The sequence below is a fragment of the Microcaecilia unicolor genome, chromosome 2 (assembly GCF_901765095.1).
Source record: "Microcaecilia unicolor chromosome 2, aMicUni1.1, whole genome shotgun sequence".
In the NCBI taxonomy this organism is placed as follows: domain Eukaryota; kingdom Metazoa; phylum Chordata; class Amphibia; order Gymnophiona; family Siphonopidae; genus Microcaecilia; species Microcaecilia unicolor.
The window spans coordinates 821,514-848,196 of NC_044032.1; positions in this window are offsets into that span (position 1 = coordinate 821,514).

The following is a 26,683-nucleotide window of genomic DNA, read 5'->3' on the forward strand; positions in this document are numbered from 1 at the left end:
ATATGAACGTGCGAAACCCCTACGAGAGAAGCTACACTGGCTCCCACTCAAGGAACGCATCACGTTCAAAATATGTACCCTAGTTCACAAAATCATTCACGAAGATGCCCCAGCCTACATGTCAGACCTGACAGACTTACCACCCAGGAATGCTAAAAAATCATCCCGCACATTCCTCAATCTTCACTTCCCCAACTGTAAAGGTCTAAAATACAAACTAACGCATGCGTCAACCTTTTCCTACTTGAGCACACAATTCTGGAATGAGCTGCCACGCAGCTTGAAAACGACCTACGAATTAACTAACTTCCGCAAACTACTGAAGACTCATCTCTTTAACAAGGCATACCACAAAGATCAACAAATGTGAATCCCTACACATATATCCAGAATTGTCTTACAACATTTGCTTGTTACTCTACTATCATGTTTCATCACTATCATAGTACCCAAGATCCTTATGATATGCTAAATGTATATTCTCCTATACATTTCCATCATTCATGATGTATTGTAAGCCACATTGAGCCTGCAAAGAGGTGGGAAAATGTGGGATACAAATGCAATAAATAAATAAATAAAATCTATGGAAAAGGTTTGTTTGCGGATTAATACCTTTCAAATATTTGAACGTCTGTATCATATCACCCCTGTTTCTCCTTTCCTCCAGGGTATACATGTTCAGGTCAGCAAGTCTCCCATACCATTTTTGTAGCTTTTCTTTGCACCGCTTCAATTCTTTTTACATCCTTAGCAAAATACGGCCTCCAAAACTGAACACAATACTCCAGGTGGGGCCTCACCAACAACTTATACAGGGGCATCAACACCTCCTTTCTTCTGCTGGTCACACCTCTCTCTATACAGCCTAGCAACCTTCTAGCTACGGTCACCGCCTTGTCACACTGTTTTTTCACCTTCAGATCCTCAGATACTATCACCCCAACATCCCTCTCCCCGCCCATACATATCAGACTCTCACCGCCTAACACATACCTCTCCCGTGGATTTCTACTCCCTAAGTGCATCACTTTGCATTTCTTCGCATTAAATTTTAATTTCTAAACCTTAGACCATTCTTCTAGCTACTGCAGATCCTTTTTCATGTTTTCCACTCCCTCCCGGGGGTCTACTCTGTTACAAATCTTAGTATCATCCGCAAAAAGGCAAACTTTACCTTCTAACCCTTTGGAATGTCACTCACAAATATATTGAACAGAATCGGCCCCAGCACCGATCCCTAAGGCACTCCACTACTCACCTTTCCCTCATTTGAGTGAATTCCATTAACCACCACCCTCTGGCGTCTGTCCGTCAACCAGTTCCTAATCCAGTTCACCATGTCGGGTCCTATCTTCAGCCTGTCAAGTTTATTCAAGAGCTTCCTGTGGGGAACTGTGTCAAAACCTTTGCTGAAATCTAAGTAGATTATGTCCATAGCACGCCCATGATTCAGTTCTCCAGTTACCCAGTCAAAGAATTCAATGAGATTCGTTTGGCACGATTTACCTTTGGTAAAACCATGTTGTCTCAGATCTTATTGGCTTCCAGGAAATTCACTATCATTTCCTTCAGCATCGCTTCCATTACTTTTGCAATAACCAAAGTGAGGCTTACCGGCCTGTAGTTTCCAGCTTCTTCCCTATCACCACTTTTGTGAAGAAGGACCACATCCGCTGTTCTCCAATCCCACGGAACCTCTCCCATCTCCAAAGATTTATTAAATAAATCTTTAAGAGGACCTGCCAGAACCTCTCTGAGCTCCCTCAACATCCTGGGATGGATCCCATCCGGTCCCATGGCTTTGTCCACCTTTAGATTTTGAAATTGTTCATACACACTCTCTTCCGTGAACAGTGCTAAATCCACTCCATTTTCATATGTACTTTTGTCAGTCAATCGTGGTCCTTCTCCAGGATTTTCTTCTGTGAAAACAGAACAAAAGTATCTGTTTAGCAAATTTGCTTTTTCTTCATCATTTTCTACATAGTGGTTCACAGCATCTTTCAGTCTCACAATTCCCTTTTTAGTCTTCCTTCTTTCACTAATATACCTGAAGAAATTTTTGTCATCCCTCCTTACCTTTCTAGCCATTTGTTCTTCCGCTCATGCTTTCGCCAGACGTATCTCTCTCTTGGCGTCTTTCAGTTTCATCCGGTATTCCTCTCCGTGTTCCTTTTCTTGAGTTTTTCTGTACTTGAGGAACGCCAACTCTTTAGCCTTTATTTTTTCAGCCACTTGCTTGGAGAACCATATTAGTTTCCTTTTTCTCTTGCTTTTATTTACTCTCCTTACATAAAGGTTTGTGGTCCTATTTATAGCTTCTTTCAGCCTGGACCACTGCCCTTCCACTTCTCGTTCGTCCTCCCAGCCCATCAGCTCCTTCCTCAGGTATTCCCCCATTTTACTAAAGTCAACACGCTTGAAATCCAGGACTTTGAGTTTTGAGTGGCCGCCCTCCACTTCAGACGTCATATCAAACTAAACCGTTTGATGGTCACTACTGCCCAGGTGGCCACCCACTCGGACATTTGACACACTATCCCCATTTGTGAGCACCAGATCCAGTGTCGCTCCCTCCCTCATGAGTTCTGTCACCATTTGTCTGAGCACAGCACTTTGAAAAGCATCCACGATCTCTCTACTTCTTTCCGATTCCGCAGATGGAACCTTCCAATCTACATCCGGCAGATTGAAATCTCCCAGCAACAGCACCTCTCTCTTCTTTCCCAACTTTTGAATATCTGCGATCATATCTTTATCTAGTTCCTCCAATTGTGTTGGGGGTGTGTAGACAACACCTACGTTGTCAGAGGTTTTATCATCTCTTTTTAAGATGATCCATATCGCTTCTTCCTTTCTCCAGGGCCCTTTCGTTTCAGTCGCCTCAATATCATTTCTCACATACAGAGCTACTCCTCCACCTTTACGACCATCTCTATCCTTCCTAAATAGATTATAGCCTGGTATGCTTGCATCCCATTCATGGGAACCATTGAGCCACGTCTCTGTGATTGCAACAATGTCTAAGTCAGCCTCCAACATCAGGGCTTGAAGGTCATGAACTTTATTGCTTAGACTGTGAGCATTTGTGGTCATCGCTTTCCATCTACATTTCCTGTTATGTGTTTCAACATTAGTGAATTGGGGGTGTCTTTTCTCTTTGGGTACCTTTATATCTTTTTGTTCCACCTCCATTGCTTTTTCTTCCGCCTCAGTTCTATTTTCAGGAACATCACAGTGCAGTAATGGAGCAAAAGAATTCTGTAGGGGCAACACTTGTGAGGGTGGATGCTTCTTTGTCACATAACGAAGTCTTCCTGAGCCTACCGTGAACCATCTATTTTTAGGTGGTTTTATCCTTTGAGGCAGTGGTGTGAATTTGGCTTGATTCTGTGCAAGTATGATTTTGTGGAGTCTTAGAAGTTGCTTTAAGTGCATCTAATTCCTGCTTTACTTTACTGAGCTCCTGTTTTAAACTAGCGAGCTGATGACAGCGAGCCTTAAGTCTCCAGATGATTGGCCTTGAAACTAAAGCACCACAATTATTACTACTAGTACTTATCATTTCTATAGCGCTACAAGGCATATGCAGCGCTGTAAACCATACATGAAAAAGACAGCCCCTGCTCAAAGAGCTCACAATCTAAGCAGAGAATAAGAGTCATCCTGATGTGTTGGAATGGGTATGAACAGGTATGCTATGATGGGGTTAACAGTGTGCAAGATTAACTTTACTCCTCAGCCACACACAGGCAATCAGAGACAGTTGTAATTAGGGTGGAGTTAATTTGTGATAAGTAGTGTATTTAGGAAAGCTATTTAGGAAGTGTCAGTCTTGGGGTAGGTGAGATGAGGGGTAGGGTGGGTGGGCTTAAACTTAAAACCTGTGGAATGTGATTGCTGTAAAACCTCTCTCTAGAACTGTATTAAGCCACTTATCTACACAGCTGGTTGGGACAAGGGGAAGACAAGGTTAAGAAATGCACCAGAAATGTCCAAAACCACAGCTCTAGGGTAGGGATAGCCAGGAATAAAACCAGCACAAAATAGGCGGCTGGTGGCCCAACTGTTTGGGGAGGCTAAAGGGGGCGGGGTTTAAATCCATAATTGTCTGATAACACAAAGAAAAAATAAATAAATAAAAATAAAAGTCACAATTAATACCTTTTATTAAATTTAGATATTAGATATGTATCATATGTCAAAGAATAAAGTGGTTGCTCAAAGCATATACTAACCACAATCGCTCAACTGCAAAACACTATGCACAACTTTGTGCAAAAACACACTCTGAACCTTACTGTACCATAAATATTACACTGGGCAGAACCTAATACACCAATATACCATCCATACGGAAAATGCAGACCGTCAACAATATGAAACAAGGGGTCATAATATCACAATTCTCATGTACAGCCACAAAACACCCTAATTCATGTTTAATGTAGGATAAAATGCCATATACCTAATACCTAATACCTAATGACTATTCTCTTCTCATTTCCACTATCATGATGTATTGTAAGCCACATTGAGCCTGCAAAGAGGTGGGAAAATGTGGGATACAAATGCAACAAATAAATTAATTAATACATAAGTAAATAAATATAAACTTTTAATGTTGAGCACCTGATTCTCAAAGTGGACATATTCCAAACACTATAATGAAAATAAAATGATCTTTTCTACCTCTGTTGTCTGGTGACTTTTTATGATCATGCCGGCCCAGTATCCAATTCTGCTGTTATCTGTCCTCAGTGCAGGTCAGGAAGTCATCCTCGTTAAATATCTCCCTGGCAACCCAGGACATCTCCAGCCAACCCCTCCTCCCCCGCTCTCCCAGCAGTAAGGTAAACAAACCATAAACCAATTTCTACAACTGCTTACAAAAGGCTAGAGGGCTTTCACTGCAGCTCCTGTTGTGAAGATGGAGGTAAATCAACAATTTAAACCCCTCAGAGCACAGCAGGGGAGGCTTAGCCTGTCCAAGCCTCTTATACCGGGCGCCTATGCAGCACAAGTCTTATCTATGTGAGTTTCCTTTAAGCAGAAGACAAGCAAAGACCTCGAGGTTGCCCAGCTCTCTCAACCAGGGTTGCCAGATTTAAATAATTTTTCTGACCCAAACCAGCCTCTAAACCCAGCCAAAAACCGCATACCCCGCCCCCGCCATCACCAACCCCGCCCCGCCGTCATCAGCTCCACCCCAGATGTCAACAGCTCCGCCCCTTACATCAACAGCTCCATCCCTGATGTCAACAGCTCCACCCCCGATGTCATTAACCACGCCCCCGTGGGGCGAAAAACCTCAGCCGGCGAGGAAAAAAACCCCGCCCAACGAAAAAGAAAGCCGCCCAAAAAACCGCGACCCACAGGGGTCAAAACTTTCCCGCAGCGGGTCGCGGAAAGCCGCCCAATTGGGCGGGAAAACCACCCATCTGGCAACCGTGCTCTCAACAGAAGCCTAGCCACACATAAGGGTTTAAATTGTCTGCAGAAAAAAACAGATGGGTGGGGGAGGGGGAAAGCACAGCACACTTTCAGTAAAAGAGAGTTCTAATACTTTCTGGCAGTTTTGAAATCTGAAATCTAGTTTTCAGATTTACAGATATCAATAAACCAGTTAGAAACACAACAATCAGATCACAATATTTGCAGAATATGAAGATACCAACCCTACTATAAATGTTAGTTGTAAAATAATTATATTCTTTTTTCACAACAGGTCTGTTACAACTCGTTCTTATTCTCGCTGTGCAGCGCTGTTTAATGGTAAATTATACGGACGGAAGTGCGCTGATCAGAATCACTGGATCTGTGAGAAGTGTGCAGTCCAGCTGCTGATTAAAGAGGATTTTAATATTCTACCGGTATCAATTAGTGGCATGAAACATGTCGATGGAAACTAATGAGAAAGTGTGATCATAACGATAGACTATGAAGACGGGAATGGATCGTCATGTGTCTTATCCATGTTCCAGATAAAGATGGAACATTGTGCATCATTTTGATTGGTTTTCCAAGAAGATGGTTTATAAAGTTTATAAATAAATATAATTGATACCTTTGTCTTTCTGCCATCCTCTCTCCCTCCCTCATGTCTATCTCTCATCCTGGGGCTATGAAACGGTTGCTGGATCAGTTAAGAGATCAGAGAGAGAAACAGAGAGATGACCCATTCTACATTATTACTGATCTGCTAAAAGGTGCTGATGCTCCTGTTGGCAGCTCTTGATCGTAGCCTGTGATATTAATTTTAAATTGCTTTGCATATTTTTCTTTTTATTTATTTGTTGCATTTGTATCCCACATTTTCCCACCTATTTGTAGGCTCAATGTGGTTTACATAGTACCGTAAAGGCGTTCACCAACTCCAGTACAGAACAAATAAAAAGTGATGTTGTGGTAGGATAAGGTTAATGTGTTATAGACATATTAGGGAATCATAGAGAGGAAGAGTTATGTCATGTCCATTACGAGCTTTGGCACTGGTGCTTTTGTGTCATTCCATTTTATTTTAGCTATGTGAATGTTTCGTTGGATGGGGTTGTCTTGTGGATGTTGAAGTTGGCGATGAGGTTGGTAATGGAAGGGATAAAAAAAAAATTATATGTGTAAGAATCGAGAGAGTTCAGTATAGACTGAGGATCTCAGCCAAGCTTAAAATGTACTAAGTTTGCTGTATTAACCCACGGTTAGATTTAAAGACAAGTTTGGTAACTACTCTCACGTTACACGGGGTTTGGTTAGTTCACCAAAATAGAGCCGGTACATAGAGAGTAATGACATGATGTACAGAGCTATGTAGTGAGTCGCAAGTTAGCGGCAAGTCTCAATGAATTTTAAGCATGGCTGAGATCCTCAGCGTATTAGATTGTAAGCTCTTTGAGCAGGGACTGTCTTTCTTCTATGTTTGTACAGTGCTGCGTATGCCTTGTAGCGCTATAGAAATGCTAAATAGTAGTAGTAGTAGTAGTATACTGAACTCTCTCGACTCTTACACAAAATTTATTTTTAAAAAACTTACAAATTTAAAAGTTGGTAGGGTTTGGGACACATACTTGCAACTTTCCAAATTGCAGGTCCGGGTTTAATTGCCAGTCTGTGTGCCAGATGCGTGATATCCATTTCAGTAGCTTATCCCAGAAAGTGTGGATTTTTGGGCATGCCCAGAACATATTCCAAGGGTGGCTCCCTCTGCCCCGCACTTTGGACACGACCCATCCGGGGACAGCCCCATATAGAAGGCCCTCTTTGGTGGTATGTGAGCTCTGAGTGCCACCTTGTACTGGATCTCAAAGTGTTTTGATAAATGGGTTGTCTGCCGCAGCCCCAATATATGGTCCTTTAGCGTTGCAGCTGCTATAATCACTCCCAGCTCCTCGCTCCACACCTCTGCCAGCTTCCCAGTGTCGAGCTCTGCCTTTGTATCTTTTATGTGTCTATGATGGAACGTCAGCGGAATCTTCTGTTGGGATCTGAAAGTAAATGCCTCCACCAGCTCCTCCTGCACATCTTCAGTTAAGGAGTCCCAGGGTAAGCTGGCTATGTAATGTTTCAGCCGGTAGTAGTAAAAAAATGTCCGATGGGGTTAACTGAAAGCTTTTCTGCAGCTCATCAAAGGGTTTAATTTTCCCTTCCTCTGTCAGCACCTGTGCCAGGTAGGTCAGGCCTTGTTGTTTCCATCTCCTATATGTGCTGTGTAATTGCCCTGCCTTAAAGTCTGGGTTTCCGCATATAGGCAAGTACGGTGTCGTTTTTGCTGAGAAACGATGCAATCTGCAGACCCATCTCCAGACCGCTCGCGTGGTTATAAAGATTCCTGTATCTATAAACTCGTTGTGTGTTATTGCGGTTGGTGCATGCAGCATATATCCAGGATGCACATTTTGTAGCGCTGTTGTCTCTGTTTCAGTGGCCGAGAAATAGCTTGTTCCTCTAAGCCAATCATTTATGTGACGCATGCCACTTGCCACTGTTAAATGTCGTATGTTCAGGAGCCCCAGACCTCCATATTCCACTGGGGTTTGTAGTATCCAAAGTGGTATCCCTGCCTGCTTCCCCCGCCAGAGGAATCTCTGGATGACTCGGTTCAATGTCTTTTCATCTGTGGCTGTGAGAAATGGTGGAAGCACCTAGAATACATAAAGCTACCTAGGCACAATCATCATGTTTATTATAGCAATGCGTCCTATCAAGGACAGTGGGTAGTCATGCCACAACTGCAATCTTGTACGTGTATCCCCAATCAACTTGGAAACATTTAGATGATACAACTGCGTATACGGACCCATGAGCAAATATAATTACCTCACTAGTTTCTCCCATCTCTAGCCCATTTATAAATATGTTAAAAAGCAGCTGTCCCACCATAGACCCCTGGGGAACCCCACTAACTACCCTTCTCCATTGAGAATACTGACCATTTAACCCTACTCTCTGTTTTCTATCTTTTAACCAGTTTTTAATCCATAATAGAACACTACCTCCTATCCCATGAGTCTCCAATTTCCTCTGGAGTCTTTCATGAGGTACTTTGTCAAACGCCTTCTGAAAATCCAGATACACAATATCAACCGGCTCACCTTTATCCACATGTTTGTTCACCCCTTCAAAGAAATGTAGTACTACTACTACTACTACTATTTAGCATTTCTATAGCGCTACAAGGCATACGCAGCGCTGCACAAACATAGAAGAAAGACAGTCCCTGCTCAAAGAGCTTACAATCTAATAGACAAAAAATAAATAAAGTAAGCAAATCAAATCAATTAATGTGAACGGGAAGGAAGAGAGGAGGGTAGGTGGAGGCGAGTGGTTACAAGTGGTTACGAGTCAAAAGCAATGTTAAAGAGGTGGGCTTTCAGTCTAGATTTAAAGGTGGCCAAGGATGGGGCAAGACGTAGGGGCTCAGGAGATTTCCCAGATCTCCTCTGGAACCTTTTTTAAAAATCGTTACATTGACCACCCTCCAATCTTCAGGTACCACGCTCGATTTTAAGGATAAATTACATATTACTAACAATAGCTCCACAAGCTCATTTTTCAGTTCTATCAGTACTCTAGGATGAATACCATCCGGTCCATGAGATTTGCTACTCTTCAGTTTGTAGAACTGTCAATTACATCCTCCAGGTTTACAGAGAATTCATTAAGTTTCTCTGACTTGTCAGCTTCGAATACCATTTCTGGCACTGGTATCCCACCCAAATCTTCCTCGGTGAAGACCAAAGCAAAGAATTAATTTAATCTCTCCGCTACGGCTTTGTCTTCCCTGATCGCCCCTTTTACTCCTCGGTCATCTAGCGGTCCAACCGATTCTTTTGCTGGCTTCCTGCTTTTAATATACCTAAAAAATTTTTTACTATGTGTTATTGCCTCCAACGCAATCTTTTTTTCGAAGTCCCTCTTAGCCTTCCTTATCAGCGCTTTGCATTTTACTTGACATTCTTTATGCTGTTTCTTATTATTTTCAGTCAGTTCCTTCTTCCATTTTCTGAAGGATTTTCTTTTAGCTGTAATAGCTTCCTTCAGCTCACTTTTTAACCATGCCGCCTGTCGTTTGGTCTTCCGTCCTCCTTTTTTAATACGTGGAATATATTTGGCCTGGGCTTCCAGGATGGTGTTTTTGCACAGCATCCACACCTAATGTAAATTTTTGACCCTCAAAGCTGCTCCTCTAAGTTTCTTTTTCACCGTTCTTCTCATTTTATCATAGTCTCCTTTTTTAAAGTTAAACGCTAATGTATTTGATTTCCTAAGTATACTTCAAAGCTAATATCAAATCCGATCATATTATGATCACTGTTATCAAGCGGCCCCAGCACCATTACCTCCCGCACCAGATCATGCACTCCACTAAGGACTAGGTCTAGAATTTTTCCTTCTCTTGCCAGCTCCTGTACCAGCTGCTACATAGTAACATAGTAGATGATGGCAGAAAAAGACCTGCATGGTCCATCCAGTCTGCCCAACAAGATAAACTCATGTGTATACCTTACCTTGATTTGTACTTGCCTTTTTCAGGGCACAGACCGTACAAGTCTGCCCAGCAGTATTTCCCACCTCCCAACCACCAGTCCCGCCTCCCATCACCGGCTCTGGCACGGACCTTATAAGTCTGCCCTCCACTATCCTCGCCTCCCAACCACCAACCTCTCTTCCCCCACCTGCTCCGCCACCCAATTTCGGCTAAGCTTCTGGGATAACCTCTTCTTCTGAATCCTTGGTTAGATCCTTGCATTTTCGATAGACGTTATCTTGTGTCGCATGTGATCTCCGTAGTCTCAAGAATTGACAGTATGGCAGGTTTTCCTTCAAAGATCTACTGTGATAACTGGAAAAGTGTAGATAACAATTTTTATCTTTGGACTTTCTGTACAGAGTAGTGGATAATTGATATCTTTCCTTCTTGACCATGATATCCAAAAACGGAATTTGGCTAACATCAAATTGCAGTTTGAATTTGAGATTAGGGTCACGGCTATTCATCCAAATTAGAACGGAATTAATTTTTTCCGTGCTTTAACATTCTTGACATGTCCTAATATGTCATTATACTCTTTCGTTTATTTTGGCGCATTTTTTCATTTGTCTGTTTCTTGCTGAGTTGACTGCCAGCGACGGGTCACTTGGGTTACCTTTGTATTTTCTTGTGGATTATTATTTGTGGCTAATAAACATTTTAGTAGCTCTTACTTCTATTTTGCCTGTGTCTTTTGGAACGTTTCCTCCCTTCCACCCTTGTTTTGTAAATGGGAAATATACACATATTTTGGACCACTTAAAATATGTTCCTTTTCTCCTTAGTACATAAATACATAACTATTGCCATACTGGGACAGACCAAAGGTCCATCAAGCCCAGCATCCTGTTTCCAACAGTGGCCAATCCAGGTCACAAATACCTGGCAAGATCCCCAAAAGGTTCAATACATTTTATGCTGCTCATCCCAGAAATAAGCAGTGTATTTTCCCCAAGTCAATTTAATAATGGTCTATGGACTTTTCCTTTAGGAAGCCGTCCAGACCTTTTTTAAACCCTGCTTGTGCATCCTGAGGAAATTCTAGAGACACATTCTAAAATCAACAGTAACAAGTGTTTGCATATTAAAATAACATATTAGTAGTACTTCCCTTTTTACAGTTATATTTTGAATGTCGTACAAGGCTTCTAAAATGACTTGTGTAGTTTCTATGGCAAATCTCTTACAAGCTTAGTAGGTATAAAAATAATTAATATTGGATTAAATATTCTATGAAGTGTTTGAGTACTTTGTATTGAAGGTTCTAATAAAAACAGAGAGAGCATTAGACTCGTAGACAAAATTACAAATGGTTAAACACAAACAGCAAGATTAGTTCTGTCTCCTATTGATGGGAAGATCCAGGGAGTGAGACATTCCCTAGTACATTTTCAGTAAAACACTTCATTGTAAACTTACATATACATGTGAGGAACTTCACTTAGGGGCCCTTTTACTAAGGCACTCTGAAAAATGACCTACGCTAGTGTAGGCACGTGTTTTGGACGCGCACAGCTCCATTTTTCAGCACGCCTGGATAAAAGGCCTTTTATTGTGTGGCTGAAAATGGAAGTGCGGCAAAATTAAAACCAGTGTGCGTTCATTTTCAGCCTGAGACCTTACCGCCATTCATTGACTTGGTGGTAAGGTCTCACGCACTAAACGGGCAGTAAGCGTCAGTGCGTGTACACTGGCGCTTACTGCAGGGTAAGCGCCACGGAGTAGAAAACTTCTACTGTGTGTTTTGTACACATGTCAAAAATGGAATTACCGGCCGGGGCAAGAGGTAGCCGGGTGGTATTTCCAATTTGACATGCGTTGGACACACGTAGTCACCTACGCGCCTTAGTTAAAGGATCCCCTAACTGTAGATTACTTCTCCTCAGAGTTTACAATGAACTGAGTACTAGACTCACCATCGGATGATATTTTCATTTCCTTGACTGATTCCAGTGCCTGCTAGACTGAGAAGAAAACAAACCCTTCAGGCACCTGCATGAAGTCCCTGCAAAAGCCAACATTGATTGGGTTACCTTCCACTTGCTGCAAGGAATCATGGGAAACTATGTGGAAGGGAGAGTCTTGCTTCAGAGAGCTGGAGGAGGGGGGGGGGGGGAGAAGAGGCAGTGAGGAGACCTACTGTATACTGTCAAGTCAACCAGAGCATCAGAGGCAACTTATTAGGTTTTGAGAAGAAGACAAGGAAATTAAACAAAGATAAAGAGAACTTGCAGAAGACATTTCACTTTTTAGCTGCTCATTGGAAAAGGCATGGAAGAAACAATTTCAACAATTTCAACCTCTTTCATGCTGAAAGAAATACTGTGGAGGGAAAAAGGCAAAAGGGGAAAGGATCCTCTTCCCAGCTCAATGTAAGTTCTGCAGAAATTTTGAGAGAGGTTTGGCAAGAGAGTTTTTCCCTTCAGTAATGTGGACAAAGAGTCAACCCAAGAGTATCAGACACCCTACGTGAATCTTCAACCACACATCCCCCTTAAGGCTTTACACCCCTCTCTCCATAGTTCAGCATCTCTCCTTTCTCACCCTATGCTCCCCAGGTTGCCAACATCTCCCCTTCTCCTCTCTACCCCTCCACCACTGTGGCTAGAACTTTTCTTACTCCTCTCTACCCCCATTCCCAGGAGTGGCCTAGTGGTTAGAGCACCAGTCTTGATATCCAGAGGTGGCCAATTCAAATCCTACCGCTGTTCCTTATGTTCTTGGGCAAGTACCCTCCATTGAATCAGGTACCAAATTAGATTGTGACCCCTCCAGGGACAGGAAAATACCCAGTGTACCTGAATGTAACTCATCTTGCGCTACCTACTGAAAAGGTGTGAGCAAAATCTAAATAAATAAATAAACTGTAGAGGATTAAAAGTGACCCCCAAGATTGACCTTATGCTAGGATCCACCTTGGGGGTCAGGAATCAATGTGCAGCGGCGGCCAAAAAAGCAAGCTTGATGATAGCAATTGTTAGGAACGAAATGGTGAATAAGACCAAAAATACTATCCTGCTTATTTTCGAAGGAGAAGGCCGGCTATCTTCTGACACAAATCGGGAGATGGCCGGCCATCTCCTAAACCCAGCCAAATCGGTATAATCGAAAGCCGATTTGGCCGTCTTCAACTGCTTTCCGTCACAGGGCCGGCCAAAGTTCAAGGGGGTGTGTCGGCAGGGTACCGAAGGAGAATGGGGGCGTGGTTAAGAGATGGCCGGCTTCGGACGATAATGGAAAAAAGAACATAGTAACGTAGTAACATAGTAGATGACGGCAGAAAAAGGCATGCACGGTCCATTCAGTCTGCCCAACAAGATAAACTCATATGTGCTACTTTTTGTGTATACCTTACCTTGATTTGTATCTGTTATTTTCAGGGCACAGACCATAGAAGTCTGCCCAGCACTAGCCCCGCCTCCCAACCACCAGCCCTGCCTCCCACCACCAGCTCCACCACCCAATCTTGGCTAAGCTTCTGATGATCCATTCCTTCTGAACAGGATTTCTTTATGTTTGTCCCACGCACGTTTGAATTCAGTTACCGTTTTCATCTTCACCACCTCCCGCGGGAGGGCATTCCAAGCATCCACCACTCTCTCCGTGAAAAAATACTTCCTGACATTTTTCTTGAGTCTGCCCCCCTTCAATCTCATTTCATGACCTCTAGTTCTACCACCTTCCCATCTCTGGAAAAGGTTAGTTTGCGGATTAATATCTTTCAAATATTTGAACGTCTGTATCATATCACCCCTGTTTCTCCTTTCCTCCAGCGTATACATGTTCAGGTCAGCAAGTCTCTCCTCATACGTCTTGTAGCGCAAATCCCATACCATTCTTGTAGCTTTTCTTTGCACCGCTTTGATTCTTTTTACATCCTTAGCAAGAAGCGGCCTCCAAAACTGAACACAATACTCCAGGTGGGGCCTCACCAATGACTTGTACAGGGGCATCAACACCTCCTTTCTTCTGCTGGTCACACCTCTCTCTATACAGCCTAGCAACCTTCTAGCTACGGCCACCGCCTTGTCACACTGTTTCGTCGCCTTCAGATCCTCAGATACTATCACCCCAAGATCCCTCTCCCCATCCATACATATCAGACTCTCACCGCCTAACACATACGTCTGTCGTGGATTTCTACTCCCTAAGTGCATCACTTTGCATTTCTTCGCATTAAATTTTAATTGCCAAACCTTAGACCATTCTTCTAGCTTCCGCAGATCCTTTTTCATGTTTTCTACTCCCTCCCAGGTGTCCACTCTGTTACAAATCTTAGTATCATCCGCAAATAGGCAAACTTTACCTTCTAACCCTTCGGCAATGTCACAAATATATTGAACAGAATTGGCCCAAGCACCGATCCCTGAGGCACTCCACTACTCACCTTTCCCTCATCTGAGCGAACTCCATTAACCACCACCCTCTGGCATCTTTCCGTCAACCAGTTCCTAATCCAGTACACCACTCCGGGTCCTATCTTTAGTCTGTCCAGTTTATTTACGAGCCTCCTGTGGGGAACAGTGTCAAAAGCTTTGCTGAAATCTAAATAGATTACGTCTATAGCACGTCCATGATTCAATTCTCTGGTCACCCAATCAAAGAATTCAATGAGATTCTTTTGGCACGATTTACCTGTGGTAAAACCATGTTGTCTCGGATCTTGCAACTTATTGGCTTCCAGGAAATTCACTATCCTTTCCTTCAGCATCGCTTCCATTACTTTTCCAATAACCGAAGTGAGGCTTACCGGCCTGTAGTTTCCAGCTTCTTCCCTATCACCACTTTTGTGAAGAGGGACCACATCCGTCGTTCTGCAATCCCTCGAAACCTCTCCCGTCTCCAAGGATTTATTAAACAAATCTTTAAGAGGACCCACCAGAACCTCTCTGAGCTCCCTCAATATCCTGGGGTGGATCCCATCCAGTCCCATGGCTTTGTCCACCTTTAGATTTTGAAGTTGTTCATACACACTCTCTTCCGTGAACGGTGCTATATCCACTCCATTCTCAAATGTACTTTTTCCAGTCCATCGCGGTCCTTCTCCAGGATTTTCTTCTGTGAAAACAGAACAAAAATATCTATTTAGCAAATTTGCTTTTTCTTTATCATTATCTACATAGCGGTTTGCAGGATCTTTTAGTCTCTCAGTTCCCTTTATAGTCATTCTTCTTTCACTAATATACCTGAAGAAATTTTTGTCACCCCGCCTTACATTTCTAGCCATTTCTTCTTTCACTTGCGCTTTCGCCAGACGTATCTCTCTCTTGCCTTCTTTCAGTTTCATCCGGTATTCCTCTCCGTGTTCCTCTTCTTCAGTTTTTCTGTATTTCAGGAACGCCAACTCTTTAGCCTGAAGAAGGCCAGCTCTGATGAGCACCTGGCTGGCTTTACTTGGTCCATTGATTTTTAGGACCAAGCCTCAAAAAAGTGCCCCAACTGACCAGATGACCACCGGAGGGAATCGGGGATCACCTCCCCTTACTCCCCCAGTGGTCACCAACCCCCTCCCACCCCACCAAAATTTTAAAAACATTTTTTGCCAGCCTCTATGCCAATCTCAAATGTCATACCCAGCTCCATCACAGCACTATGCAGGTCCCTGGAGAAGATTTTAGTGGGTACTGCAGTGCACTTCAGGCAGGCGGACCCAGGCCCACCCCCCTACCTGTTACACTTGTGGTGGTAAATGGGAGCACTCCGAAACCCACTGTACCCACATATAGGTGCCCTCCATTACCCTTTAAGGCTATGGTAGTGTTGTACAGTTGAGGGTAGTGGTTTTTTTTTTGGGGGGGGGGGTTGGGGGGCTGAGCACCCAAGGTAAGGGAGCTATGCACCTGGAATCAATTTGTGAAGTCCACTGCAGTGCCCCCTAGGGTGCCCGCTTGGTGTCCTGGCATTTGAGGGGGACCAGTGCACTACAAATGCTGGCTCTTCCCATGACCAAATGGCTTGGATTTGGCCGGGTTTGAGATGGCTGCCATTAGTTTCCATTATCGGCGAAAACCAATGGCGGCCATGTCTAACACTGGCGATCTCTAAGGGCGGCCCAAATGTTGAGATTTGGCCGGCCCCGACCGTATTATCGAAACGAAAGATGGCCAGCCATCTTGTTTCGATAATACAGTCGGGTACGCCGCTTGACGGGGCCGTCATTAGAGATAGCCGTCCTTATAGATGGGCGCCCCCGTTCGATTATGCCCCTCTGTGTTACTATGTTAACTGCTTGCCATGGGATTTGTAGTATGGAATATTGCTACTCTTTGAGATTCTGAAGGGAATGTTGCTACTCTTTGACATTCTGCATGAAATCTTGTCACTCTTTAGGATTCCAGAATCTTGCTATTCTTTGGAGTTCTACATGAGGAGAGGTTAAGAAGGCTAGGATTCTTTAGCCTGGAGAAAAGGCGGCTGAGGGGTGATATGATAGAGGTCTACAAAATAATGAGTGGGGTAGAGCGGACAGATGTGAAGCGTTTCTTTACGCTTTCTAACAATAATAGAACTAGGGGACACAAGATGAAATTAGAATGTGGTAGGTTTAAAAGAAATCGGAGAAAGTTTTTCTTTACTCAGCGCGTAGTTAGACTCTGGAACTCATTGTCGGAGAAGGTAGTGACAGCAGCTGGCCTTGCTGAGTTTAAAGGGGGTCTGGACAGATTCCTGAAGGAAAAGTCAATTGATCGTTATTAAATTTGGGGGTTTTGCCAGGTTTTTGGGGCCTGGATTGGCTGCTGTCGGAGACAGAGTGCAGGGCTTGATGGACCTTTGGTCTTTTCCCAGCATGGCAGTGCTTATGTACTTATGTACATGGAATGTTGCAACTCTTTGACATTCTGCATGGAATGTTGGTACTCTTTGACATTCTGCATGGAATCTCGTCACTCTTTAGGATTCCAGAATCTTGCTATTCTTTGGGGCTCTGCATGGAATGTTGCCACGATTTGGGTTTCTGCCAGGTACTTGTGACCTGGCTTGGCCACTGTTTGGAAAACAGGATACTGGGCTAGATGGACCATTGGTCTGACCCAGTATGGCTACTCTTATGTTCTTATGAATGTGTATGCACCAATAAAAATAAGCACATATGCCATTTACTTCACCCATTCTGCAACCCCGGGGATGTCTATTCCTGCATTGTGAAACAGCAAAAGCCTGCTTCCTAGGTGCATGGGTAAGTCACCTTGCAATTTGGAAGATCCTACCTGAGTGCACAAAAAGCTGTTCTACAAATTCAAGATTATGGGTGTTTCACTTTGTTAGCCTTCCGGACCCAGTGCTTTATGCTCCTTTTTTCTCACTTTAAAATATCTCAAACTTCCTGTGCGCTTGCACTGTTCATAATCTCCCCAAGAGAGCTAGTCACAGTGAGAGGCATTCATGATGGCTGAGACAGTGACTTATTCTGATCTTAGGATGGGAAAGAAAAACAGACCCAAACCATCTCAATCTCGCTGGTCAGGTAAATGTGCCGGGATGTTGGATTTATGACTCCCAGGAGCAACTCGTGATTCTAAACTCTTTATAATTCTCTGGAAGGTTCTTCAGAGTTGCAGGGGGACGGTCAGGTCACCTACACTGCTATAAGAGTACAAAAGGCTTCTGAGGAGCAGCAGATCAATCCTGAATCTCCAAGGACCAGAAGGGAACAGAAAGGTAAGCAGAAAGTTCATTGTAAAATATTTCAGAGGCATTTTACCTTAACAAATCCATTGGAAATGCGCAAAGCATTTGAAAGTCATTTCTGTTACCTAATTTAAAAATATCTCAGTGGTTAATTTTTAATTGAAAGTGGAAAGATTCTCTCCTTTATTCATCTCAGTTACTTGTGTATAATGGAAAATAGTTTAATACTTGTGTTTTGAGTGCTTCATAGAGTGTTATTCACTCATTGTGAGTCGTGATACTGTTTTATCTCTCAGGTCATTTATGGATATTGTAAACCACTTTCATATCCTTGGATAAATGGAAGCCTAAACGAGAGAACTTTCATTTCCTGTTAACTAACAAAGATTTAAATATATTCTATGTATCAGAAGAAAACATTTTCTGAAGTATGAGAAAAGTACAAAAGGACGGAATCCTTTGACCTGCCTGTTTCTACTTTATGCTCTGCAGCATGAGATACAATGAGACAGAAAGGATAGAAATGTCAGGAGAAGGATTTTATTCCCTGTAGTGCGTGATACAGTGAGATAGAAGGGATAGGTGTGTCCAGGGATGTGTTTTTTAAATACCTTTCCATGGGTAATGTAGTGAGATGGAAGGGATAGAAATGTTTTGGTTTGCAGTTTTGTTGGGTGATTTGTTTCCCTTTTACTTAAAAAATGTTGTGTTTTATAGTTTGTTTTTAATGTTCTAAACTTCCATCTCAGTAGCTTCTTGAATGAGGAGGTCAGTCAATCAGTTGGAAAAAGTCCTCGTACTTGCCAGGCTCCAGTACACTCTACTTTCTGAGATTTAGGCACAATCTCACCCTCCCACCCCACCTGCAACATGGATTCTGCTTGGCTGTGCCCACCTTGCTCTTCAGCATCCTGGTAACTGCTCTGTCCACTGTCTTTTGTGCTGGTCCGTCTGTGTTCAGCAAGCAGAAAGTGGCATCTTGAACTGCTATTACTTTCTAATTCTCCTCCTAAAACTTAGATAGCTTTGAGGGACATTCCATAACCAAAAAGCTTATTGGTACATTTCCCATGAGCTCCTCAAAGCCTTCAGTCTGCATGTTTGGCACAAGTTTTGTAAACCCTCTGTTTCAACCTCTGTACCTGGGGCAGTAGAGGGTTAGGTTACTTGCCCAGAGTCATAAGGAGCTGTAGTAGGAATTGAACCCAGTTCCCCAGGATTAAAGTCTGCTGCACTAACAAGTAGGCTACTGCTCCATTAGGATTCTGGAATCTTGCTATTCTTTGGGGTTCTATATGGAATGTTGCTACACTTTGAGATTGTTCATGGAATCTTGTTAATGAGACTTGATACACTGCCTTTCTTTGTTTTTTTGCAACTATATTCAAAGCGGTTTACATGGTATATACAGGTACTTATTTGTACCTAGGACAATTAAAGGTTAAGTGACTTGGCCAGAGTCACAAGGAGCTGCATTGGGAATTGAACCCCAATGCACTAACCATTAGGCTACTCCTCCACCCCTTGGGATTCTGGAATCTTGCTGTTCTTTGGGCTTCTACATGGAATGTTGCTACACTTTGAGATTGTTCATGGAATCTTGTTAATGGGACTTGATATACTGCCTTTCTGTGGTTACAGTCAGAAGCCGTTTACACATTATATACAGGTACTTGTTTTAGCTGGGGCAATGGAGGTTAAGTGACTTCTTGTCCAGAGTCACAAGTAGCTGTAGCAGGGATCAAAGTCTGCTGCACTAACCACTGGGCTAGTACTCCTCCACTAGCAACATTCTATTCTTTGAGATTGTGCATGGAATCTTGTTAATGAGACATACCACCTTTACGTGTGCAACTACATTCAAAGTGGTTTACATAGTATATATAGGTACTTGTTTGAACCTGGGACAATGAAGGGTTAAGTGACTACTACTATTTAGCATTTATATAGCACTAAAAAGTGTACGCAGTGACTTGGGCAGAATCACAAGGAGCAGCATTGGAAATTGAACCCCAATGCACTAACCATTAGGCTACTCCTCCACCCCTTGCGATTCTGGAATCTTTGGGGTTCTACATGGAATGTTGCTACTCTTTGAGATTGTGCATGGAATTTTGATATACTGCCTTTCTGTGGTTACAGTCAGAAGCCGTTTACATATTATATTCAGGTACTTGTTTTAGCTGGGGCAATGGAGGTTAAGTGACTTCTTGTCCAGAGTCACAAGTAGCTGTAGCAGGGATCAAAGTCTGCTGCACTAACCACTGGGCTAGTACTCCTCCACTAGCAACATTCTATTCTTTGAGATTGTGCATTGAATCTTGTTAATGAGATTTGATATACCAACTTTCTGTGTTTTTTTGCAACTATATTCAAAGTGGTTTACATGGTATGTACAGGTACTTATTTGTACCTAGGACAATTAAAGGTTAAGTGACTTGCCCAGAGTCACAAGGAGCTGCAGTGGAAATCCAAGGCAGTGACCCAGGATCAAAGTCTGCTCCACTAACCATTAGGCCACCCCTCCCTCCTAAGAGAGACCAGCTTCATGGAGAATGTGGTTTCCTGAGCCTTAAGACCTGCTTGTGGAATCCAGCAAACAGCACACAGTCACTGCCAGGTGTGTTATTCTAAAGTCTAAACCTAGGAGACAGAGTCAGAGACAGACAGATGATAAATACTGTGCATTTTGATATGATATATCAAGTTCAGTATTAATACAAATCAAGTGCAAGTTGCAGACCAGTTTAAAGCATCAGTTGGAGTTTTCTGTCAGCCCCCACCTAGGCTTACCATATTTTGTCCTCTGAAAAAGAGGGCACATGTCACGCCCCTTTCGCACCCTCACCCCGCCCTTTCTCGCTCTCACCCCACCCCCTGTCACATATTCCCCTCCCCTCCCTTTACTTACTATCTACTGCCCTGGTGGTCTAGTGACCTCTTCGGGGCAGGAAAGAGACCCCTCTTTCCTGCCCAGAGCGCTGCACTTGCCCTGCATCCTATTGCTGTGACGGTCTCGGGATTCAAAATGGCCACCGAGAGTTGAAGTCTCACAAGGCCGCTTCAACTCTTGGTGGCCATTTTGAATCCCATCACACAGCAACAGGAGGATACAGGGCAAGGGCAGCGCTCCGGGCAGGAAAGAGAGGGCTCTTTCCTGCCCCAAAGAGGTCACTAGACCACCAGGGCAGTAGATAGTAAGTAAGGGGAGGGGAGACTAGGATAGGTTCGCTGCCCGCCCACCTGTTTGTCCAGAAATCCGGACAAACGGGTGGACTGGCAAAACCCACCCGGTTGCCCGGACATGCCCTCAAAGAGAGGACATGTCCGGGTAAATCTGGACATATGGTAACCCTACCCCCACCAGGCCCTCAAGTTCTAAGACTTCAGGACATAGAAGTCCTCTGATACACCACATCACAAATCTTCTCTTCAACCATAGACGGTCGGTGGCCCAACTGTTTGGGGAGGCTAAGGGGGCGGGGTTAGAGGTGGGGCCAGGGGTGGAGCTTAAATTCATAATTGTCTGATAACACACAAAAAAAATAAATAAATAAAAATAAAAGTTACAATTAATACCTTTTATTAAATTTAGATATCAGATATGTATCATATGTCAAAGAATAAAGTGGTTGCTCAAAGCATATACGAACCACAATCGCTCAACTGCAAAATACTATGCACAACTTTGTGCAAAAACACTCAGAACCTTACTGTACCATAACACTAGGCAGACCCTAATACACCAATATACCACCCATACGGAAAATACAGACCGTCAACAATATTGAAACAAGGGATCATATCATCACAATTCTCATGCAGAGCCACAAAACACCCTAATTCATGTTTAATGTGGGATAAAATGCCATACATAAGTAAATAAATATAAACATTTAATGTTGAGCACCTGATTCTCAAAGTGGACATATTCTAAACACTATAATGAAAATAAAATGATCTTTCAAATACTTTTAAAACTTATTTTTAGCACTTTTAAAATTTCAGGCAAGTCTCTTTGGTATGAAGTGCTCATGTGCAGGAATTCCAACCCCCCCTGCTCTGCTCTCCCAGCAGGTAATCAAATTACAACTGGTTACAGGCTAGAAAAGGCTTTCACTGCAGCCGCTGCTATTTAAGATTGGACTCCCAGGAGAACTACTACTACTACTATTTAGCATTTCTATAGAAACAGCTGATCCATCCTGCTGTGGCTGGGGAGGCGTAGCCCCCCCCCCCAAGACTCTTATGCCAGGGCGCCTATGTCTTCAACACTGTCTCTCCTTGAAGTAAGTTTGGGTTTTGAAGAACTGACTGCTATATTTAACTGAAGAAAGACTCTTCGGAACAGACACTTCATGTTCTGGATGATCCCTTCTGAGATTCGACTATTTTAACCAATAAATGGACAAATTAATTCTAACACAGAGATGAAAATGAGGAATATTTATTGCTTTCTAGCATCTATTCAAGATTGCAATCAGGAGGAGTCCCTCACAGTGACTCTGAGCCCTAATCCCTCTGCTGTAGCTCCAGGGACTTTGTCTTGACTAAGAGAGAGACCACGGAAAATTCCAGGCTCACTCAACATATTAAACTATATAGATCTCAGGCACCTCCCTAAGGGGAGCAAAACCAAAAAAAGAGGAACAAAATGCCACACCTTAAGATACAAATCATCCTAGCATCCCAAACACTCAATGATTATTCATATCATATAGTTCGAGCTGACATACTTAACATCTTACTCGGTTAATACCATTTTTTTCATGAGCACAAGTGGAGAAGGAGATGCAAACCTCTTCCCTGAAGAAGGACGACGAAACCTGGCCATGTTGGCAGGGGTTTGACTCAGCTGAAAAGTGCTGCCAAAGCTAAGTACTATGCTAATATGGATTTCAAATGCTGTGGCTATATAATTGGATGAACATTGATGAAAAATGATAATTTAAACAAAACGTTTTCTAAATAAATAAATAAATGGGTAGATCTATGAGGATGTATACAGCGCCATGATATATGGGACGTTGTTCCCGGATGGGATTTGCTGCTTTTTAATCTGATGATCTCCATATTAACCGAGTAAGATGTTAAGAATGTCAGCTCAAACTATATGATATGAATAATCATTGAGTGTTTGGGATGCCAGGATGATTTGTTGATATATTTCCCCACACCGATACTGGAAGGTCTCTTTAATTTGATACACCTTAAGATACAACAGAAAAACAGTGGAGATGGCCAAGGAGACCAGAATGTAGTGAAAAATGTCTTCACGCATAAGATTGTGCTTTTGTCAGCAGTTTCTTTTTTGGTGGATTTCTTTTTTAGCGACGCAGTCCAAAGTTTAGGGGTTCCTAAAGAAGATGTTATGCTGTCTCTATTTTTGTCTTCAGTTTTTTTGAAGGATCCATTTTTACGAGCGTGCCGCGTTTTTAACTGACCCTTGACCTTTCTCAGGTAGCCGCTTAACTAGCAACGTTCACTCTATGGCACTTTTCTTCATATTTATATCGAGAGGAAGTGCTGTCACTAAGACTAACCATCACAAATTTTGTAAGTATGCCATCATATATAGTTTTGGGTTAAGTGACACCCAGTTCCCCGGGGTCAAAGTCCATTGCACTAACCACTAGGCTACTCCTCCACTCCTAACTCCTGGGGTTTCAAGAATCTTGCTATTCTTTGGGGTTCTACATGGAATATTGCTACTCTTTGAGAGGCTGGGGAGGACCATACACAGCAGGACTTCAAGCCAGGGCCTCTGGTTTGGCTGGTGGGGGTTCCCCCTAGGCCCCACCAGCTGAAGAGGTCTTCCTTCAGCGCTGCTCTTCACTCTGTCGCACTGCCTGCCAAACCCCTCAGGCCACACATGCTCGGTTTTGAAAAGCGCTTTGAATGTAGTTGCAAAAAAACCACAGAAAGGTGGTATATCAAATCCAATCCCCATTCCATAATTCACTGAGCCTCAGCCAACAGATCTGTCTCTCTTTCTTCCTGGCTAAGACTGAAGAAACAGCCAGCATATGCTGGGTAATTTTTGAAAACCTCAGGCCAATCAGAGCCCAGACAGTCAAGTTTCAAATAAAAACTGGTTACATCACTACAGACACATCATATTATTATCTGTGTGCCAAATAAAGATAAGTCAGTCCTCTGTAACAGCTTTAAGCATAAACATGCACCATCTGCTGGCCAAACAGGAGAAATATGCTTCAGAATATAATGAAGGAATATATCCAATACATTTTAATGCTTAAAACACACAGTTTCTTCACAGTGTGTTATGTTTATTTTGGGGTATACAAGTTATGGAATAAGGTCAGTTGCATGTGTAACTTAATTCAATAAAGCCAATTAAATTTAAGCTCTGTATGCACAAACTGTTTTATGGCTTCATTCCAGATTATTTAGTTGAACTATTCACAGTGGGAACATCAGTTCGTTCACTTAGATCAAAGGATCGTTGTTTATTGCAGTTTCCCTCTGTAAAAATCATAAGAAATTATTTTAGGTTTTGCTCATATCTTTTTCAGTAATAGCTCAGGGGCGTAGCCAGACCTTGCGGTGGAAGGGAGCCAGGGCCCGAGGTAGGGGGGCAAATTTTAGTCTGCCGCCACCCTCTCGCCACCTTGCCGCTCCCCACCCACTGCTGCAACAAAGTACCTTCGCTGGCAGGTGTCCCCAACCCCCGCCAACTGAAGCCTTCTCCAGTGCCAGTCTCAAGCGCCACCGCGTTGCCTGCCCTGCTCTCTCTTCCTCCTCACATCCTGCATGCTCAATTTCACCAAAAAGACTGTGCAGGATGTGAGGGGGAAGAGAGAGCAGGGCAGGCGACACGGCGGCGCCAGAGACCAGCGCTGGAGAAGGCTTCAGCTGGCTGGGGTTGAGGACCCCTGCCAGCAAAGCCAGGGGTCCATGTAGCTATGTCACTGTAGTAGCTCAAGGTGAGTTATATTCCGGTACACTGGGCATTTACCTATCAGGCTTCACAATCTATAAGTGACTTGGCCAAGATCATACCAAGCAGTGGTGGGATTTGAACTCTCTACCTCTGGATATCAAGACTGGTGCTCTAACCACTAGGCCGCTCCCCCACTATAAATTTTCTAATAGCTTCAGTTTTGTATATTGTTGTCACGTCTGTGGCCGTGACCACCCTCAGACTTACCCTGTTTCTGGGAGTCAGTGGCTGTACTGGCTTCTGCTTGTCTCTGTGTCTGTCTCTGTCTTAGTTTCTCTCTGGCTCTGTGTGCTGATTGCCTTACTGGACCTCACCTGTGTGGGCTATGCCTCTTCCAAGATGGCTGCCGCCTCCTCTTTGCCAGTATCCAAGATGGCTCCTGCTTGTCCTTCCTGTGGGCTCACTTCCTCTGAGTGTCAAGCCTCTGTTTGGAGGCAAGGAGCTTCCTGCTTCTGTCCTGCTGGTGGTGACTCATCAGTGAGTTCCTTTATAAGGAAGGCCTGTGCTTGCAGTCAGGGCCTTCGCATGGTGTCATTGTCTGGTGTCATGCCCAGAGGCCGACAGGTTAGTTAGTGTGTTGCTGCGCTGCTTCTAAGCCTGTCTTCTGTGTGGGCTTGCCCTTCTGTTTAGTACCTGTGGGCTTCTTGCCCTTCTGTGTGGGCTTGCCCTTCTGCTTAGTACCTGTGGGCTTCTTGCCCTTCTGTGTGGGCTAGTGCCCTTCGGTTCCCAGTACCTGTGGGCTGCTTGCCCTTCTGCGTGGGCTGCTAGCCCTTCTGCCTTTAGTCTGTGTTTAGAGCCTGCTGTTCAGCCCTGGTTTCCCCGTCTGTGTTTGCAGCCTGCCCTACTCCCTGCTTGTATATTCTGTGTGCACATCCTGAACCTTGTATATCCTGTGTGCACATCCTGGCTGCTAGCCCTTCTGCCTTTAGTCTGTGTTCAGGGCCTCTGCAGCTCAGCCCGGGTTTCCCTGTCTGTGTTTTCAGCCTGCCCTTCTCCCTGCTTGTATATTCTGTGTGCACATCCTGAACCTTGTATATTCTGTGTGCACATCCTGAACCTTGTATATCCTGTGTGCACATCCTGGTCCCTGCTTGTTCGTCCTGAGTCCTGGTTTTGGCTAGCTAGTGTTATCCGGCTTTCCGCTCTGCCTAGCTGCCATCTTCCCTGTGTGCACATCCTGATCCTTGTATATCCTGTGTGCACATCCTGGTCCCTGCTTGTTCGTCCTGAGTCCTGGTTTTGGCTAGCTAGTGTTATCCGGTTTCCCGCTCTGCCTAGCTATCTTCTGTCCCGTGTGTCTACCTTGTACCTTGCTTGTATATCCTATGTGCTTATCCAGATCCCTGCTTATGTATCCTGATTCCTGTATCTGTCTAGCTAGCGTGTATCTTCTGGGGGATTTATCCTGTTACCTGCCTTGACCTAGCTAGTGGGTTTGCCCAGGGGGCATTCCCAGTCTCCCCTTTTTCCTTGCTTGCATGTCTGCCCTAGTCCCTGCTCCTGATAAGCTTCTGTCTGTCTAGTCTGTCTGGCTTAGTGGCTGCGTGCAGCGCTTAGTGCAGTCTAGTATTGTTCCCCTGTGTTTCCTAGACCCGAGGTGGGTCCTCTGGATCTTCAGTTCCGGCCTTGCCCTACAAGTCCTGTCGGCCGCCCGCACGCTAGAGCTCAACTCTAGCGGAAAGGTGGCTAAGTACAGGTGAAGCGGTTCCTGTTCTGCCGGTTCAGTTGCCTACTTCCAGTCCAGAGTTCCGGTCCGGTCCTTCCGGACGTCCAGTTCCAAGACGGTCTTGCCTGCCTCTGCCGCTCCGCGGCAGGGGCCCCAAGGGCTCACAATTCCCAGTGCTGCCTTGAGGACCTGACAGTATGCCAAGGCCCTCGAGAACGCGACAGAATGCGAAGGCCATGAGTCCGGCAAGATCATCGGTCCAGGTGGGCTTCCTGCCCATAAATTCGTTCCCTATGGACAATCCGGGTGTCACTTCTGATTTTGACTTTGATCCAGCAAGAGCAGCGCTCCCGGTGGGCTGCCTGCCCATGACTTCGTTCCCTATGGACAATCC